The 6,005-nt window shown below is 43.3% G+C and overlaps 1 pseudogene across 1 annotated transcript; it reads right to left on the bottom strand.

The window, feature by feature from the left end:
• Positions 1 to 2,920: 2,920 nt before the first annotated feature.
• LOC100393735 (protein unc-119 homolog A pseudogene) lies at positions 2,921 to 5,561 on the bottom strand (annotated as a pseudogene). Its single transcript, XR_013528514.1, has one exon. The product of XR_013528514.1 is annotated as a protein unc-119 homolog A pseudogene (transcript).
• Between the last annotated feature and the right edge of the window lie 444 nt (positions 5,562 to 6,005).

Raw genomic sequence — 6,005 nt, 5'->3', positions numbered from 1 at the left:
GTTGTCTGTTTACTCTGTTGATAATTTCTTATCAACAGATAAGATCCAAATAATTTAACAGATAATTTCAGGAGGAACATGCTATTTCTATGACTTGGCACTGGTGATGTTAACCTTGACTACCAGGCCAAGGTAGTGTTGGCTAGGTTACTTCACTATCAAGTTACTTATTTTTTCCTTTCTATACCTTACTCTTTGAAAGAAATTGGGGGAACAGAGTGAAAAGTGTGAGTACCTACATAAGTTAGAGTTCTGTACGGGAGATTTGGCTCTTTTCTCCATTCAGTCATTTGTTTAGACCAATATGTACTCATGGATATTTATTTTATTATACTTTGAGACTATGTTATTTATTTTGCTGTTGAAAGTGTTCCAGCTTTGGCCATTGGGAGCTCTTTTAGTTTGGCACCTTCATCACTTTGACATGTCTGATCTTTTTTTCTTTTTGTAAAGCCTTTCTTTCTGTCACTACAAGATATTTCAGGTTCATCTTATATATTCTCTGCCTCAGCCGTAAAATCAGCCACTTCTTCAAAGATCTCTGGTTTCTTTTGGAGAATCATATAGAAACCAAGATCTAGGTGCTTGTTGCTACTGGGGGGTGTATAATTGCCTCCAGGCCCTCTGAGTGGACAAGCTAAGAAATCTGAGTGTATATTAGCCCATGTGTATACACATGGTTATAATTGTTTTGGTTGCTATCTAACTGTGTCTGTCTTAAGGTAAGCATGGCTTTGAAGTAAAATCCCTTTTTTTTTTTTCTTTGAAATGGAGTTTTGCTCTTGTCACCCAGGCTGGAGTGCAATGGTGCAATCTTGGCTCACTGCAACCTCTGTCTCCCAGGTTCTATCTACTCTCCTGCCTCAGCCTCCTCAGTAGCTGGGATTACAGGCACCTACCACCATGCCTGGCTAATTTTTGTATTTTCAGTAGAGATGGGGTTTCACCATGTTGGCCAGGCTAGTCTTGAACTCCTGACCTCAGGTGAACCGCCTGCCTCGGCCTCCTAAAGTGCTGGGATTACAGGCGTGAGCCACCATGCCTGGCCTGAAGTAACATCACTTTTAAATAAATACATTGTGAGATGGGCAGACACCTCAAGAGGGGTTTAGTGTTTAAACTCTGTAGCCTCTTAGCACAGGATAGGACTGTTCATTTCATAAATGGAAAAACATTTCCAAATAGTTCTCCACCTGATATAATCTGTGCATTTTATACTCAGCTGTAAATGCACTCTGGTTCTCCTTATTGGAAAAGAACTCCCATCACACCATGGGCTCCTGTTCTGAAGGTCTCCAGTGGGTGTCTCTTCTAGGCGTGAGTCCTCAGAGTCTGATAACCTGAGACAGCAGCATATTGGTTAAATGAATTAAAATATATCCATGTCATAGATTATTAAAATAGATGTGATAGAAAATTATAATCACAGAAGATACTTTTGGTATATGAAATATGTACTAAATAAGCTTATTTTTGCAAAAATAGGCATATGAAAAAAATTTTAAGGATGTTCATTAAAATGTTATTGGTGAGTTAGGATGATGAAATTAGAGGGTATTCCAATTTTTCCCCCTTTTCGGTTTGAATTTTCTGAATTCCCCACAACACTTGCTACTTTCATAGGAGAAAAAAGTTATTTCCCAAAGTAGATACTCTTCTGAGAGGAAGACCTAACAGTACTTCATTTTTATTTTTATTCTTGAGATGGAGTCTTGCTCTGTCACCCAGGCTGGAGTGCAGTGGTGCGATCTCGGTTCACTGTAATCTCCACCTTTCAGTTCAAGCAATTCTCCTTCCTCTGCCTCCCAAGTAGGGATTACAGGCACACACCACCACACCTGGCTAATTTTTTGTATTTTTAATAGAGACGAGGTTTCACCATGTTGGCCAGGCTGGTCTCATAATTTCAAGTCATCTTCCTGCCTCAGCCTCTCAAAGTGTTGGGATAACAGGCATGAATGTGCTCGGCCAACTAACAGCACTTTAAACCCCAATTTTGTTTAACTAGTAGCTGAAGAAACTAGAAATAGGACTTTTAGATAAAATTAATGGTTTAAAAGTGGTTTGCAGAGCCTTGGGGACGTGTGAAAGGGAAGTCTTGATAAAATCAAAACTTTCTGGTGCTTGGTAAAGGAGCATTAAGTTCTTTGAAAGCCCAAGAAAAAGTAAAAACATTACAGAAAAGCAGTTGCTTACCAGGACACCCCAATCTTGTGGTTGACTTAATGACCTTGTGAGACTGGGTATTTTGAACTAAATAGGCCTCGAGAAGCAGGGCATCTTGTAAGGTGAAATGAGCTACTCCATGAATTCACACAACTAGGGGCCTGCATTAGAGAGGGGAAAACCACGAGTTACCTGCTTGCGGGAGAGATCAGCTCAGGCCTCCAGGAGACTTGAACGTGCATTCTGTAGTAGGTAAACAGTGAGTCTTGAAAGGTGCACATAATTGGAAATGGCTGTGTGTGTGAGGGTGGGGGGTGGTGGTGTACACCTAACGATATACTACAACACTCACTGTTTTTATCTTTTGTTAGTTTGTTTCTTAATATTGGGTCACTGTCACTAATTAACATGTGATTAATAGTTACCTTAACCAGAGAAATGTCTTTAGAAAAACACAAACTGATATACATTGATCTAAATCTGTTATAAGCTTCAGCAAACTCTCTCTTTCCCAGATATCAAATTTTGTTCTCACATGAGAGTAAAAGGGAAAAAGCTTTAATAATTTCTCAAAACTGTTTTTTAAAATTCCATAGTTTCTGCTTCTGGCTCTCCTCTTAGGTTTAGTATTAATGATAATATTTTAATTCAATATTTAAATATTATTAGCTGGGTGTGGTGGCATGCACCAGTAATCTCAGCTACTCGGGAGGCTGAGGCAGGAGAATCTCTTGAACATGGGAGGGGGAGGTTGCAGTGAGCCAAGATCAAGCTGCTGCACTCCATCCTGAGTGACAAGAGTGAAACTCTGTCTCAAAAAAAAAAAAAAAAGTTTAAATGTTAAATTTCTTAAATCATAAATTTCAACTGAACACTCAAGAACAGGTGCTAGAAAACTTGGAGACTAGTAAAGATGGGATTGGATAGAACTTCTAGGTTCCATCTAATCTTCATCATAGTGAACTGGGGGACTGAATGAACCAATGATTAAGGGAATCAGAAAAGGTTGAACCCAAAGAAGGTGAAGTAGATATGGCCTCAGACAAACTTACTTAACCTCATATAACCTCACAACTCTCTGAAGTAAGTGTTGTTATTTTTATTCCCAGTTTGCAGATGACAAACCAGCAATGAGGGCAAGGCCTTTAGAATACAGCCTGGGCTATAAAAATTCCATGTAAGTGTTGTTTAAATAAATGCACATAAAAAGATAACTGGTAGAAAAATTTAATGAGCCAGTTGAGACCATACTGTGTCTGTGACCTTGTCTGTGCCTCAAAACTTTGCTTCTGAATCTTTCAGCCTCTGAGGAGGAAAGATGGTTGATGTCAAGTTATTTTCCAGACGGATAAATTTAGATCCTCAGCTGCTTCTTGATGACTGGATACTGCACATTTTTATAAATGCAGCCTTAAAGGAATTCCAAGTTTGATGACTAGTGCTGCAGGAGATGGAAAGAGATGATAAACTATCCCTCATATGTGATATCTACCTTGGCTTCATATAAGCTGGCTCACGTATATAGACAAAAATGTAATGTACCTTGTGAAGTATTTTGTAACAACATTAGTCTGGGCATGGTGGCTCATGCCTGTAATCTCAGCTCTTTGGTAGGCCAAGGCGGGTGGATCACTTGAAGTAAGAAGTTCGAGACCAGCCTGGCCAAGATGGGGAAACCCTGTCTCTACTAAAAATATAAAAATTAGCTGGGTGTGGTGGTGCATGCCTGTAATCTCAGCTACTCTGGAGGCTGATGCAGGAGAATTGTTTGAACTTAGGAGGAGAGATTGCGCTACTGCACTCCAGCTTGGTCGACATGGGGAGACTTTGTTGCACACAGACAAAAAGTATTTTGTAACAATATTGAAGAAGTTAGGAGATTGCAGGATGATGATATTGTTTTATGAAATGTAGCTCCTGGTTTTTAAAACCTAAAAAGCCATTTTCTCTAGTCCACAGTGTGTGTGTGTGTGTGTATATATATATTTTTTTCAATGGAAAATAGGAAATTTGAGGAACGTTCCTGCTGCTGTATTTTTTTTTTTTTTTTTTTTTTTAACAGAAAAGGAGACAGTTTATTGAAAACTATATACAGCTGGTCCAGCTCCTACCATGGGCTGCAATCTCAGCCAGTCCCGCCTACACCTCAGGCAGTGTCCTGGCCCCTCATGGGAGGAATAGGGCTGGGCCTAGGGCCCAGACTCCGTTGGGTGGCTTGACAGCTGGAGCCCACCGTGATCTTTGTAGAGTACAACTCTAAGTGGCCTGAAGGTAGTGGGCAAGGGACAGGGCATGGATCCCTGCCTGACCTAGTCACAGCCTTGATAGGGGAACACTATTCTGAAACTGGGCCCAAGGAGGGCTGAGCTAAGTTGTCTGGAAGTCCTGATTGCTCCTCTCATAGGCCTTCCTAGACGTGGAGGCAAACAGCCTCCCTACGACCCCACCCCACGCAGCAGGCCCCATGGGCTTCACGGGCTTGACTGGGACACCGGGTACCCTTCCTCCCAACACTGACTCAGGGTCCAGGTCTCCTGGAGCACTTCCCAAGCAGAGGACTTGGGGTTGAGGGGTGAGCGTTGGGGAGGTCACAGCTCCGGGCCCAGAACCGGAGCTTCCTGGGGTGGGGCCAGCCGTGGGGTCAGGGTGTCCCGCTATAGGAATAGTCTGCTTTGTTGTGCATCACCAGCCGGTCATCCACGAAGTAGAGGCTGTCAGACTGGGTCTCATATGGGTGGCGGATCATCTCGCTGATCAGCTCCTCGGAGAGAGGGGGGAAGTCATAGATGTGTTCGCAGGTGTTCTTGCTGCTGGGGATGCAGAAGCCAAAGTGGAAGTCAAAGCTTTTGAGTAGCTGGTTGCGGAAGTAGTGCCTCTCGATCATTCGGAAGTTGTTGACAGGCTTGTCTCCCACGGTGAACTCCACCGTGGCTCCCACCTGCCTCAGACGGAGGAAGGCAGGTGTGAACTGGTAGCGGACAAAGCGCCCAGCATTGGGGTCCAGGTCCCGCCGGCTGATGGGCAACCGCTCTGAAGCTGGGGGCTTCTTGATTTCAAAGAGGACAATGCCTGAGTCCATGTCCCGAATCTTAAACCTGACGAAGTCGATCTTGTAGATATTCTCCTCAGGGGAGCAGAGGTAGTCACCTGTGATCCGCTGCAGCCCCAGCACGTCCTCCGGCCCGATCGGCTGCTTCCTCTGCAGCGGCCCCGGCATGGGCCCTGGGCCTGCGTCCGGTTCCGACTCGGACCCAGATTCGGATTCAGCCTGCGGCTCTGGTATGGGGGCCACGCTCGGGCCCGAGGGCCCTGGAGCGGGCTCCGTCCCGGTACCGGCCCCGCCGCCGCCCTTCTTCACCTTCATGGCCTCTCAGGGCCGCGGCTCGCCTACTGCTGCCGCCGCTCCCTGCTGCTATATTTTAAGTCATTTTAAAACTTGGCAAGTTTACTCATATTTTTGGACTTTCGAAAGCTGAGATGCTTTATTTCAGAAAATGTGAATTAATAATATTAATTCATTCAAAGTGAATTAATGCTATGTCTATTCATTCCAGTCGGAAGCTCAGTAGTGAGCTTCTGAAAGTGTAAACATTTTCTCTTCCTTTCTCCCTATTTCTCCCTATTTTTCTCTCTTTCGACTGTCTTCCCTATGCATTCTAGAGAAATGATGTCTTTTTGGACAATAATTTTCATATATTTATTGAAAGTGTGTTTCTTGGTCTTAATTCTGTTGGTACATTTCACAGTTCTCTTTATAAAGGAAAATGTTAGATTGACCCTATTTACACATTTCTGTAAGTTTTCATGATTCATTGACATGCAGATTCTTGATTTAGATA

The sequence above is a fragment of the Callithrix jacchus genome, chromosome 17, assembly GCF_049354715.1.
Source record: "Callithrix jacchus isolate 240 chromosome 17, calJac240_pri, whole genome shotgun sequence".
Taxonomy (NCBI): Eukaryota; Metazoa; Chordata; class Mammalia; order Primates; family Cebidae; genus Callithrix; species Callithrix jacchus.
The sequence above is the reverse complement of the archived record's forward strand: the minus strand, read 5'-3'. Positions and strand labels throughout refer to the sequence as shown.